General features: G+C 54.1%; 1 protein-coding gene across 2 annotated transcripts in view; it reads right to left on the bottom strand.

Moving 5' to 3' along the window:
• Rimbp2 (RIMS binding protein 2) overlaps positions 1–13,977 on the bottom strand; it is a 168,524-nt gene that overhangs the window by 119,510 nt on the left and 35,037 nt on the right. Inside the window, exon 2 of one of the 2 annotated variants that reach the window (XM_046445972.2) lies at positions 7,689–7,799. The gene's annotated coding sequence lies outside the window, so the exon portion shown is untranslated. Of the gene's footprint in view, positions 1–2,446; positions 2,548–7,688; positions 7,800–13,977 lie in introns of those variants that run through there. The other variant, XM_058579754.1, reaches the window with a different exon arrangement.

The following is a 13,977-nucleotide window of genomic DNA, read 5'->3' as shown; positions in this document are numbered from 1 at the left end:
GCCAGAGAAGATCCAGCTAACAGTCAGGTCACTCTTGTTACTTCCCTTTTTACAACCACACATGACACCCACAGGTATGCAGGGCCTTCGCCTGGCTCCGAGGCTGGCCTGGGATAGCGGGCGCCAGAGCAGGAGTCTGGGCCCTTTCCTGGTGGCTCCCTAGCTCCTGGCTCCTCCTCCTCAAAACCCCCTGGGTCGACAACTGTTGGAGCAGGCGGAGGGGACAGGCCTGCTGGGTCACGCATCCCCACTGCTACCCACGCCGAGTTTTTCCTCCGGCTCAGCCACAGGTGAACGAGCAGCCCGGGAGTGGGCGGATGCTCTTCAGATAGAAATTCAGGCAAAATGCCTCGTTCAGATGCACAGGGATGGAAATATGTCTATAGCTTTAGATATAAATAATCCCAGAGTCAGAATTCTAGCAGCCTATAACAAATAGAAGACTTGGCCGGCGACAAGGAAGAAACTGTGTTCATCCCCGTCCAATTGTGCTCGGATCTTGCTAATAAATGCAGGTTGGGATGGGGGTGGGGGACAGGCATTTGGACTTGTACCCAGTCTTTCATGAGACATTGGGCCTTCAGCTAAACCTCAGAAGTCAACAGCTTTCTTACTTGAAGTTTCTATGTTTAAAAAAGCACAACTTGCTTTGGAGTCAGCTGCTTGCAGATTAAGGCACCAGACAGGCAAAACTGGCAACAACATGTCCGCAGTGGGCTGCCATCATTCATCCCCCGCCCACGGCACCTCGCCATCCTCTGCTCAGCCGCAAGTGCACCTGCTGTGCCTCAGAGAGACTGGGTGCAGGGAACACAGGAGGAACAGGCGGGTCCCCCCATGAACCATCCTTCAGGGTGCGTCTCATGCAGGGCTGTGACACACGGTAATTGCTCTACAAAGCAAATTGCGGGAGCTCATTAGCTTCTGCTCCTGCATCTCTTGCAGGACTGAAATAACTCTGCCCTTTACTGATCGGGTCATTATTGATTTTTTGCTCCGTGGGAAGCCAACCCTTCAAATTCAAGGGAGTCTAAAAGCCTCACGGGATGGAGGTGATGCGCTGGGGTTCCAGAGAACTAAAACCAGCAGAGGTTTTGGGAAGCCAGCACTGTGGCCTGGGAATGGGAGTGCTGAGCCAACCAGACTCACACTGTCCCTCATCTTTCCATAGCGACGGGGTAGTTGGCCTCCAATCCAACATAGGCAGGGTGTCATGGGAACCAGGATGTTCCATGGCCCCGAGTTGAACATTAGCTCTGCCAGAGCCTGTGCCTCTCAGCCTCTCTCCCAGCCCAAAGCCTGGCCGCCACCCTCAGCAGCAAACGTCTCTGTTGCCTGGCTACTGATTGGGGTTGGGACAAGGCCTGGCTGGACAGCAGGTCAAAAGCCTGGAAACAGTGCCTGGGTGTTGTCTAAAGCAGGACCTGTGGTGCACACTGTCCTGGGCACGCAGCACCCAGGAGACAAAGGCCCATGCGGAGCCAGCTCTTGCCCGGCTCTGACTGGAATCCAGGCTCCTACACAGACATGCGGCCTCCCTGGGACATGCCCTCCTGAGCAGAGGGTCCCAAGGAAATGCATCCTTGAGGTGGACTCTGAGGGGCCACGTGGAGACCTGCTCCTGGGACCCCGGGCTACCCTGGCCATCACCCTTCCCAAGGGCCCTTCAGCAGATTCCACCCCCCCCCCACCTCGTGAAGTGGCCAGAATCCAGTGCTGCTGCTCGAAACCAAAACCCAGCTTACACCTGAACTGGGGCCTAAGCTACAGAAATGACCCCTCACAGCCTGAGGCACCGTCAGGCCCGGACGCAGGAGGGAGTGACCGCCCCGTCCCCACTGGGCTGTGTGCTGGCAGCTTTGGCCTTCCCTGCTTTTCAGCAGGGACCCTGCAATCTCTGCCTTCTCGTTCAAATGCGGCCCTCTGTCCATGTCTCAGTGTCCAAGTTCCCCTCTCATGGGCCATCCTATTGACCCATTTTAGTGTGTGCACCATGTGAAGACACAGTCGCCACCAAGGAGGACACACCTGGTGCCTGAGGACCAGGCCTCCCACACATGCTCTGAGGGACACCACAACAATCCTCCCTGAGGCCCAGGCTGACCATCCCACCCCAGGGAGCACACAGCACCTGCCGACCTGCTCCCAGGCCTGGGGCATCTGCAAGGCTGGGACCCCATCAGCGCACTGAGGCTGCAGGTGCTGTCAGCGGGAGCTGAGGAGCCAGCGTCCAGGTCTAGCTGCTGCCTGGAGAGTGCAAAGCCCCTCTGCAGGAGGTAGAGGTCACTGGGGTGAGGGGAATATGGCTGTCACGCTGGCCCCAGGAGCTCAGCCACTCCTACATGGCAATAGCCTGGCTCAAGCCTGTTTTAGTCAGGTTTACTGCTGCTGTGACTAAAGGACCCCAGGACTACTGTAAAGGAGGTAAAGTGTGTTGGGGGCTCACCGATTCAGACAGCAGGCTCCATTCTTCGGGGCTCACAGCGTGGCGGAGAGGGTGACCGAGGGAAGCCCCTCACATCACGGTAACCAGGAAGCAGAGACTCCACTCTCCAGATAAAAATATATACCCAAAGCCACACCCAATCCCCACCTCCTCCAGCCACACCCCCCACTGCAGCGGCCACTCAGTGAATCCCAACAGGGGGTTGATTGACTGAGTGGTCAAGACTCTCACAACCCGGCCATTTCTCCCCTAAACCTTCCTGTTCGTCCGTCTCACACGTGAGCTTCTGGGGGACATCTCACATCCAAACCATAACAGGGCCTGGAGACCCTTCAGCCTGAGCACGGGTTCAGGAAGTGGGTCCTCTGGAAGACAGCCCTGGCCCTCAGGGGACCCTCCACACAAGCCTAGGCAGTGCTAGTATAAGGCTGTGCCATCTTCGGAGCCAAACTTTGGAGGCATCAGCAAGAAGTGGAAAGAGCAGCAGGCCTGAACCCTGAGTGCCTGCCGAAGGGCTCTAATCTAAACCGAAGCCACCACAGGGAAAGGACGCAGTGTCCCCAAGACAGTGTCTGAGCTCCTGGATCAAGCCATTCCTGAGCCCGAACAGGCTCCTTTCCATGAATAGCCAATCTACTCCCCATTTAGCTAAGCCACGGTACCTGTAATCCTCCAGCTAAAGACCCCTGACCCACAGCATAAAGGGCACTGCAGGCCCAAAACCTCTGAGTGCACTGCCAGATCGACAGCCTGGTTACCTCCTGAACAAAAAGAAGAATCCTGGGTCTCAGGGTCCAGGTTACCAAGAGGCAGGAGTCAGACTGACACCATGGAGACCCACATGCCGTCCCTGCAGAGCAACAGTCTCAGGGTCCCTTCAGAGCCCTTGCAAAACATACTGGCCCCTCCCACCCCTGTGTGGCTGCCCTTGAGCCAGAGCAGAGTCACCAAGGAGGAGGGCGCCAGGCTCTCGCTTGCCACAGGCCCCGAGGGCTCTGGTGAGTCATCTGCCTGGAGCAGGCTCAGCTCCCGAGCAGTAGGCCCTTCTCAGCCGACATATCTACTTGAAGGAAAAGAAATAAACACAGCAGATCTGAAGGACATAATTGCTGTGCTCTTGAGGAGCACAGGCTAAGAGCCTTCCACCCAGACATGCCACACAGATGGCCTTGCGCAGAGGCCAGCAGGCCCAGGGCCTCACCACGGGAGCCCCATCACACAGGCTTAGGCCCTGGAGCAGAAGCCCTGGCCAGACATCTCATATCCAAACCATAACAGGGCCTGGAGACCTGCTGCACCCCAGGCACAAGGGACCTGTCACCCCACCCTGTGCCCCAGGGCTTGCCTGCTCCTTGCACCAACACCAGACTGACCCCTTCCTCTGTGTGACCTTGGGTTTCTGTGGGTAAAGAGGAAACCGCAGACCGTGGGAGACCACCGTGGGTGTATGGCTTCAGCCTGTGCCTCCAGGCGTCCCCACTGCTGCAGCTGCCTCTGTAGCTCCCAGGTCAGCCGGGCCCACAGCACAACGGGAAACTCCACAAACAGGAGCCACAAGCCTACGTGACTGTCACACAGCCTGTGCCGCGCTCGCCGCCCTCGCCAGCTGCTCCTCCTCCCACTGTGCCCGCTCTGTTTGTTTACTGATCCTTTATTCTGGTGCCGGGCATCAGACCCCGGGCACTGCAAATGCTCAGCGTGCTCTGCCACCAGGCCAGCCTGTGCCTCCCTGTGGATCACACTCCTGTGGGTCACACTCCTGTGGATATATCAGAAAACACAAGAGCAGACATAGGGTTCCGCACCCTCGAGGGTCCGGGCTGGGGTCTCAGGACGTACCCCCATGGGTGAGGGGATGACTGGTGTGTTTTCCATGAATATGTGATTGTGACTGGGTTTTGTTAACTGCTTTGTCCACTCTTGCTACCTACAGGACACTCCAGGGAATGCGGGGTGCCCAGGCAGGTTTGGACAGTGACTTTGCCAGGTTTATGGCAGCAATTCCCCAGGGACAAACAGAATGAAACCTGCAGGCACAGTTGTGCATACCTGTGATCCCAGCACTTGGGAGGCTGAGGCAGGAGGATTGTGAGTTTGAGAGCAGCCTCAGCAACTTAGTGAGGCCTGAGCAACTTAGCAAAACCCTGTCTCAAAATAAAACATAAAAAGGGCTGGGATGTGGCTCAGTGGTTAAGTACCTCTGGGTTCCATCCCCAGTACCAAAAAATAAATATGAGGCCAAATGAGATTGACAGAGACCCAGACCTAATGTAGAGATGGACGTGGCTGTCGATGCAGACAGGTGAAAACATGGATGGAGATGAGACACGGGATACGTGGAAGGACAACCAATGATGGCCGTCAGCCTGCACAGGGAGGAGTCGAAGACACTGGAGGTTTCACAGACTGAATGGCAGACCGCCCACCTGACGGACGGGGACTGCAGGTTGCAGGAGGTGTGTGCTGAGCCCAGTGTGCCCAGTGGCCCTTACTTGTGCAGACAGCCCCTGCGCATGTGCATACGTGTTCACTTCATAGTAGGTGGAGAGCGTGCTTGTGGGCATACATGTGTGCATGGGGCTGAAAATTCAGGAGAGGAACCAAGCCATCAGCAGTGAAGTCAGCAGGGACTAGGAATAGGGAGACTAGCATTCACTCCATGCACCTCTCTGAGACACGTCTTTACAACGAGCATCGACCGCCCTTACGACCTGACCAGGAGCCAGGAGGAGCCATGGCAAAGCTGCGGGGCGCTGCTCACAGAGAGATTATGCAGCTTGGGTCTGCGGAGGCTCACCCCATTCCTTCACCTGCCGGGGCTCTGGCCCTGTGCATGCTGATGACAGTGTCCATGACAGGCAGCCAGAAAGCACTGCCCAGTGGGAGCTGAAAACCTGGCAAAGGTGCTCACAGCATTGAAACTGCCTCCAGGCTGCAGAGCAACCTGCTCCTGGAATGTGCTCCTCTGAGAGCCACTGGCCAGACCTCCCATCTCACCAGGTCCTGCGGAGCTACCCCCAAAACTGCTTTCCCTTTGTGGTGAAATAATGCAAACGTTCCATCCCTTCAGGTGGAAGCAAGAGCTAAATTTAAATGCAGTGACTTAATGATGCATCTGCAGTTCCCAGTGGCTGACAATCTATCAAGAAAAAGACCCGCCCGACCCAAATGGAGGAGATTCATTCATACGCGCCCATCTCATTCCACCGCTCTCAACCCCAAAGTGACCAAAATCAAAAGCAGCAAAAATGTAATAAGCCCTCAGAATAATCTGGTGATCTGTAAAAAAGCAGAGTGACTTCTGCACCACACAGACAGGTATGACCCATAACTCGAAAAAGCCACAGCAAATGGTCACCCACATCACTCAGCTGAGAGGTCTCTTCCCTGAGCAACTTGGGCAGTTCTCAGTGTTCTTAGCTGCAGGTTGGTCTTTCTGAGGCACAAGGATAAATATCCGCTTTTTCTAAATGATACCTACTGAGGGATCTGATACCATTGTATTGATAATAATGAAACATTGAGAGCTTTAGAGTATCTTACAGAAAGCCCTCCACCCCCAGAGATGCCGACTATACTCATTAAATGATGGTTTGCAGCTTGATTGTGACAGGAAACAAAGGATTACCAAGATACTCATCCTACATCCAAAATAGTCACAGGCTTCATACACAAGTTTTCTGCCTCCTTCTAGGGAGAATGAATGTGTAGAATAGAAATCAGAAGATGGGGTGCAAATATAAGTGTATGAAACATATGTTGCCTGGATCCATTTCTACCATCATCATCATCACCACCACCACCACCTCCACCACCATCATCATCATCATCTCTATCATCATCACCACCATCATCACTACCACCATCATAATTTCCATCACCATCATCACAATCACCACCATCATCACCATCACCACCATCATCTCCATCATCATCATCACCATCACCATCATCATCACACCATCACCACCATCATCTCCATCATCATCATCACCATCACCATCACCATCCCCCTTATCATCACCACCATCACCACTATCACCATCATCACCATCACCATCATCATCACCATCTCCCTCATCATCACCACCATCATCACTATCACCATCACCATCACCACCATCACCACCATCTTCACCATCACTGTCATCATTTCCATCACCACAACCTACAGCTCCCCTATATCCATCATTGTCACCTCCATCATCCCACCATCCTCACCATGTGGACTGGAATCTGAGACCCAGGACCACTGTTTCTATCTGTCGCAGACCCCATCCCAAGCCTGGGCAAAGGCAGCAAAAGTGTGGTGGGATCACCTTCTGCTTCATGATCCTAATGCAAGCAGAACACCCCTCAGAACCAGGGCCTGGCCAGCCAACTGAGGGCAAAAGCTCTTGGTCTTGAGTGGCATGAACAGTCCTGTTCACGTCGCCCCCTGTGCAAGAAGCCTCAAGCCAAGTGTGGCACAAAGGTGTGCCTGGGTCCTGAACTCTGGACCTGGCCACTAACTTCCGACTTCTCCCTGCACTTGTGGTTCCTCAGGTGGCTCAAACTCAAAACTGGGCTCGATTGTCCCTGTGGAAGTGAATCCCGACCCTCGCTTGGCCCTTCTCATCCTAGAGAAGGCACTTCTCCTCCACGTCTCCCAGTGCAGACCATCCGGAGGTCGTGCCTGCCATCTCCCCTCTCCCTCCATCCCTCCACGCAATGCTGGCAGGTCCTACCACCCAGTGCTCCTAGGACCTGCTCACGGCCTTCTCTATACACAGCAGGTGCCAGCCACAGCTGCTCCTGGGCAGCGTGGCCTCCCAAACCTCCTGGCTTCCATGCTTGCCTCCATCTCCAGTCAGAGCCTAGGGTGATCTTATTAAAGGGTGACTCTGATCACGTCTCTGTCCTAACTCTGTCCTCATCAACTAGCAATTGGTCTTTATCCTTAAAGTCGTTGCCTTAACACAGATGTCAGGGTCCTGAAGGAGCTGCCCCGTCCACCTCTCCCCACATGTGCCCAGCAGGCTGCTATACACATGCTCAGCTCATGCTGGCCGCAGGGCCTGTGTTCTGCCATCCCCCACAATGCCATCTCGGAGGATGCGGACCACATCTGCTTGGTTGGCCATCCAACCAACAAGCTGACAGTCAGCCCTCGACAACACGCTGTGAATAAACTCTTCAACACCAAAAAAACAGGCTCAGCCTGAAGCTGGCAGGGGAGCACTTGAGAGAGGGGAGGACATACCCCAAGGCCCCGCTGCTGGGTGCCTGGTCTCCAGACGTGAGGGGGTCTTCCGAAGGCCAATCACTTCGCCTCTGCCTCTGTGGATGTCAGGCGTGGCGCGCCATCCCTGACCTGCAGGGAAAAGCACACACGGTCCATCAGTCAGGAAGGGACAGCTGGGGAGCTGGCCTCAGCCTCGTTCCCTGACCCCCATCCAGGGCAGGGAGGGAGAGACGAAGCTGGGCCAAGAGCAACCCCAAGGCCTGGGTGCAAGTCCGCTGGGAGAACAAGCTCAGAGTCCTTCTACCCTGGACTTTCTTTCGCGCCCATCAAATTCCTGGTGCCGACAGTGAGAAAGACACACAACTCCTGATGCCCCCTTTCTGCCCAGTGGACCCCCTGGTCCCCGAGTCCCAGGCCTGGTTAATTACCAGGTTCCGCTGACGGCAAAGGCGACCTGAGAGCACAAATCCACGCTGGGCTGGCTCTGAGCACACTCTGATCCTCAAAATGTGACCACACGGTGGTCACAGGGGGAGTTGCTGCACATCCGGCTGATTGATGAAGTCCAATGTGGAATTCATCAGAATTGCAACCAGACACTCGAAGACTTTCCAGCACCAGGTAGACCTCACGGTGACATACACAGACAAAAGGTCAGAAGTTGTTTTACATCCCCTTTGTTTTGCCAGGACAAGTTTTTAAATCACCACATGAGACTGAATCGCCATAGGTTTCATCAAAAGCCTCCCAAGTCTGCCGCATCTAAATTAAGCAGCATGGTCAGGGGAAGAACAAAGAGACAGCCAGGCTTCATCCCAGAGCTGGGGACCAAAAGCCCGGTCTCTGCAGCCAAGATTCAATTGATTTCAATTTGGCCAGAGTCTGCTGAGCGTCTCCAGGCTCCCGGCAGTCCAAGTCAGATGGCCACAAGGACCAGGAGGGAGGGAAGGCCGGACACGTGGGTGTGATGCCCACTCAGCTGGAATATAATAAGATTCGGAATGATGAGCAAGGAGCTGCAGGGGAGATGTCTAGACCAGAGACTGAGGTTTGCCTTCTGGAAAGGCACAAGGACTGTGCTCAGAGGGAGCAGGCAGCGGCCCGGCAGCAGGAGCCATGGAAATTGAGAAAGTAGCAGCTGACCATGGACAGGCCTCCCAGCCCCACACGCACATTGGAGGGGCCAGACGTTACCCCACACTGGCCTCCAAGTAGCCGGAGACTGGGAATACCGTGTGGGTGGGAATGTACGGCTGGGCCAAACCTCTAGGTGCTGACCTCAGGAGTGACAACAGGAGACACTTCAGCCCCGCATGCCTATGTGGGCCAAGCCCACCGCTGTCCTCTAAGCTGCCACGGGGCACCCCAAGACCTACCAGCCAACCAGGGAGCACTCTCTGCATTAAAGCCTCCCTCCTCTGACACGGAAGATGGAAGTCAATCCACACAAAAGCCAAACTCAGAAGGAAGACCCTGCAAACAACCCAGGTGAACTCCGAAAGGAAAACATACCCAAAGGTCTCCTCAGGGGGCAAATCAAGGAGCTGGAGGAGGACGTGAGGACAGAAGCACGCGTCCCTGAGAACGGTGCCTGACGCGGAAATTTAAGTGCAGATTTGGAAGATGAAGTGAAGAAAATCTCAATGTGTGATAGAAAATATGTTTTTTAAAAATACTTAAAGATCTTACCCATAAGATTTCCATAAAAAGAAAACATAAAGAAAGAAACTGTCAGTTACATATAATAACCAGTTCCAGAGCAAAGTGCCTCGTGAGGGCTCTGTGGGATGGCTGAGAGGACCTGTGCAACGGGCAGAGTGACATGCATGCAAGGGAAGGACAGAAGGAGACCCGCACACTTCTGATAACAATTAGAAGGAGCGATGGTGTTAAAAGGGAACAGGCCGGGGTTAGGTCTCTAGGTTTTGCTCAGCGATCTTGGAAGGCACCAGAACATCTTTAGATTCTGGTTGAATATCATTTCCAACTTAAGATTCTACACCCAACACACTGCCAATCAAGCAAAGGCACTTCCACAAACCTGAAGGCTCACCAAACACCTCCCTGGGCACTCTCTTAGGAGGTGCCCAGAAGACGTGGGGCAGCCAGCCAGGTGAACAAGAAGGAAGGCCGCTGTGAGGACAGATTCTACCTGAATTGTCATGGAGAAAAGCTCCCAGATGACAGCTGGGCTCTGCTCTGGAGAGGGGAGGGAGGAGGGGGAGAGAGGAGGGGGAAGGGAGAGAGGAGGGGGAGGGGGAGGCAGGAGGGAAGGCCCAGGAAAGTGCACAAGAATGCTGCCCATCTACAAATTGTGCTGTGCTCCTCTACAAATGCACCACAGCAAATTCTATGTTTACATGTGATTATTGTGCACTAATTTAAAGTAACCATCATAAAATAGCAGGGAGACCTATAGAGAAGAGCAAGAGGAGGAACAGGGAAAGGAAAGGGGAGGTACTGGGGAAAGAAATTGCCCATGGCTATGGGCGTGAATGCACATGGCATTACAAATCCCACCACTATGCATAATATAATGCCCCAATTAAAAAATTCAAGCATTCAGAGAAAAGAGGGTCAAGGAAAGTTTTCTTATATCATGAAAACACGGGAAAGAATTTTCAACACATGGATTGGATTGCATGGCACAGTTGAAAATGAGGCAATGAATAACTCCAGGAAAACCAAAAAGCAGTGGTGGAGAAATGTAATCCCTGTCCCTAATGTCCCATTGCTGTAGCTAGCAATATACACACACTAACTAACAGCTCAAACACTACTAACCTCAATAGCGATTGAACAATGTGCCTGGTCAGAGGATCAAATCTTCAAGTACCACAGGGCTTTTCAACCTCAGTACTTTGATGTTTGGGGCCAGATAATTCCTTGCAGTGGGGGCTGTCCTATGCGTTGTCAGATGTTTACCAACATCTCTGCTGGTAGCAACCAGATGCCACTGACACCCACAAATGTCTCCAACCATGGGTGTTGCCCCCTGGATTTTAATCTAACATAACAGGAAGTGCCCTTTGACTTATGAAATGTGATAAGTCATAAATTGCAATGTCAGTATACTTTTAGTATAATTAAGGAAACTTCAAGAAGAAACCACCAGCAGGGTTATAATGCTTTAGGGGACCGGGGTGGCAGGAGAAGGCAAAAGATGGCTGGGTGTCATTACACATTTTTATACACTATTTTTTTATTAATTAAGTGCCTGCATGTTTGAATTTTAAGATACTGTTGGGGCCCGAGAGAAGGTATGTTTACATCTAGTTTGGGAACTCGCTGAAGTCTTCCTGTACATATCTCTCTGCTCAAAGGGAAGTCTATGCGACTCTATCGATTGATTTGATTCACGCATGTTCTCGAAATCATAAAAAACAAACAGCTGTTGTAGAGCAACATTTTAAAAATCTTGTATGTCCCCCAAGATCACCAGCTGCAGCCCACTGGTCCCCCTGCTGTGTCGCAGGATGACTATGGTAAAGGATAAGGACTCAGGGAGGTCTCTGCACGAGATCCAGGGGCAGAGGCAGGCAGTGCTGTTCCTGGCCTTCCTCTGTTACCACAAACCTCAGCCCCTCCCCCAGCCACAGATGTCCTACTTTGCTCCTTTAAGAAAGCTGCTTTCTCAGGGAAATCGTTACGAATGACATAATAAATAAGATTAAAGGAAGACATGATAATCTGCAAGTGACATGAATTCTCCCTGATTCTATTTAAAAAAAAAAAAAAACTTAAGAGGGACAATAATTCCTCGGTGCTCAGTGCGTTTGCCCCTTTTTGGTGGTCGTCTCCGCACAGGGTGGGCAAACCGCCTCCCCCCTCCCTCAGCTTCCTGGGCTCCCACTGTGCTTTCCCACCACCGTCCACCTTTGCTGGCCAGCCCAACATAGAAGGGTCTTGGACTCTAACCTATTACCAGGCTGATGAAAGGGCTTGTTGATGATGACCAGGCATGAGAACTGCTAGGCAGTCTTCCTGTGCAGCAAGGTTGGTGACTGTGAGAGGGGCAAGTCTAAGGACTGAACGGTAAAATTGAACACAGTGCTCAAACGTCACATCATGCGAAGCTTTAATTAACTGAGCTGTTCAGGTTGGGAGGGAACGAAAGCAAGGATCAATAGATGTATGTTCTGGGTCCTCCGGGCCACACCACCGAAAACACTGGCCACCGGCTCTGCCCCGTGAACGTGTGTATCAGAATAGCTGCTCCTGCCACAAGGCACACCTAATTCCTGACACCAGGAGCCACCTCTGCCCACTGCACCTGCATTTACCACCAGGTCCTCAGCACACAGACGCTCTGGAGAGGGTGCACCACCCCAGCCGGCTGGAGTACCCTCGTGCTGCACATGCGCCGTCAGAACTCTCAGTGCCATGGGGCTGATTATATTTCATGCCGTTTTTGACACCAGCTACGGGAGGCTTAAACAAGCAGGACCAAAGTCAGTTCAGACAGAAGACAGGTTTCCAAGGAGTGAGGTAAGTGCACAGCAAGACGCACGCAGCCTCCGCCGGACTGACCCTGCTGCCGCACCTGGGACATGGCAGGTGACGCCCCATCACGGTGGAGCCGGAACCCACCCCAGGCCACAGGACGCTTCCTAGCCCAGCTTTGGCTGAGGAACCAAGGCACAGGATGGGAACAGTGATTAAAGACACAGTTAAGGCCCAAAGGCTTCAAAAGCAAGGGCTGTCACCAGTGCTGGAGCTGGGACACTCCTCTCCCACCTCCTGGACCTGAGGACCTTCTCACACAGCAGCATGCAGGGAGCTAGGTCTTTCCGTCTTTCTCTCCAAAACCAGAGCTCATGGGGCTCCTCCTAATCCCCCAAAGCGGGCACTCACAGGTGCCGGTCTGGCAGTCTCTGGCTCAGCAGGCTGGCTGGGTCCCCAGCCACCACCCCTCCCAGCAGCCTCCCACCTGTCCCTCGGCCTCAAGCTGAGGGCTGTTTACTTATTCATGGTCTGCCTGAGCTGGCCAGGGAGCCGTGTCAGCTGAGCAGGATGGTAATTCAATCTGCAAATGCTCCGCACATGGCACATCTGTCCCTGTGAGTCACCCAGGCAGAAAGCACACGGCTTTCAGAGCCACCAAGGATACTGGTGTGGTGACAGCTAACAGGTCATAGGCCACCTTCTCTTCCTCCATCCCTCTCTCCCATGTGGGTCACCCCACCCCACATAAGCCTACCCTGGTGTGTGACATGGAGAGGGTGGCCTTGGGGATCTGTCCTCAGGGACAAGCAGCATGCAGGAACGGCCCCCTGCTCCCTTGAAAGTGTGCACTTGGAGAGATGATGGGAATTTGGGGACTCCTGGGGACATGCAGGGAAAGTGCCTTGTTACCAGGCAATCCCTGTGATTTCACACTTCCTGTGCGTCCCTGTGACACCCCATTAGAGAACTGTGAGGTGAGCAAACTCAGAAATGTTAGTGACCTTGCCCAGAGCCCCATCCTGGCTTCCAGACACTGGCCCACAGGCCACATGCTGCCTCTGGTTCAGTCTAGTGGCTTGAGAGGCCGAAGAGTTCACCCCGAATCAGTGTCCGATCAGAAGGAAGTGACCTCATCAAGGTCTTTCTACTTGTAAACAAACCCTCTCCTCATCAACAATGTTGGGACCTCGAGCACCTGCAGATAATGGCACTGAGCAAGAGTCCTGCAACCCAGTGCGAACTCCCACTGGAGCATTAGGGCCACACCAGGCGGCTGAGCCCCGCTGCCCTGGAGCCGTGAGAAACAGAGGCAGGTGGAGGCCTTGGCCCTCCTGGGCTGTAGCCGGTGACCCACCCAGGTGGTCAGCAAGAGTGGACTGGGGGCTGCCAGGACAGCGAGCTCAGCAGGCCCCCAGCAGAGCAGCATCAAGGAGCTGCCTGAGGCCTGGCTGGGGACAGGGGCACCAGGATGGGGAGCTGGCTGTGGTGACAAATGATCCCGAGCTGTGGGGGCTGGGAAAGACTGAGGGGCACCTCCCGGTTGGGCCCTGTGCCCACGGAGGGTGCTGTGAGTCTGCGGGTCCCTCATCACCGGGAGGTCCCTGCCAGTCAGCACGGTGTCCCCTCCTCGCCCTTCCAAAGTGCTGTCACCAGCCATGTGAGAAGGAGGCCCCCTGTGGGCAGAGCCTGGAGGTCGGGCTGCTCCGGGTGCCCGCAGCCTGGCACAGCGCTCAGAGCACCCAGAGGCCCCGCGTTCAGGGCTGCGCATGGACTGGCTCTGGAGAGACCAGCGCTTCTGTGTGAGCGGTCACACCAACAGCGAGATCAGGAAGCTGCCCATTAAGTGAAAGCAACAAGGACC

This window comes from Marmota monax, unplaced genomic scaffold (assembly GCF_021218885.2).
Source record: "Marmota monax isolate L192 unplaced genomic scaffold, Marmota_monax_Labrador192_F-V1.1 WCK01_AAM20220418_F8-fsc00200, whole genome shotgun sequence".
In the NCBI taxonomy this organism is placed as follows: Eukaryota; Metazoa; Chordata; class Mammalia; order Rodentia; family Sciuridae; genus Marmota; species Marmota monax.
The sequence above is the reverse complement of the archived record's forward strand: the minus strand, read 5'-3'. Positions and strand labels throughout refer to the sequence as shown.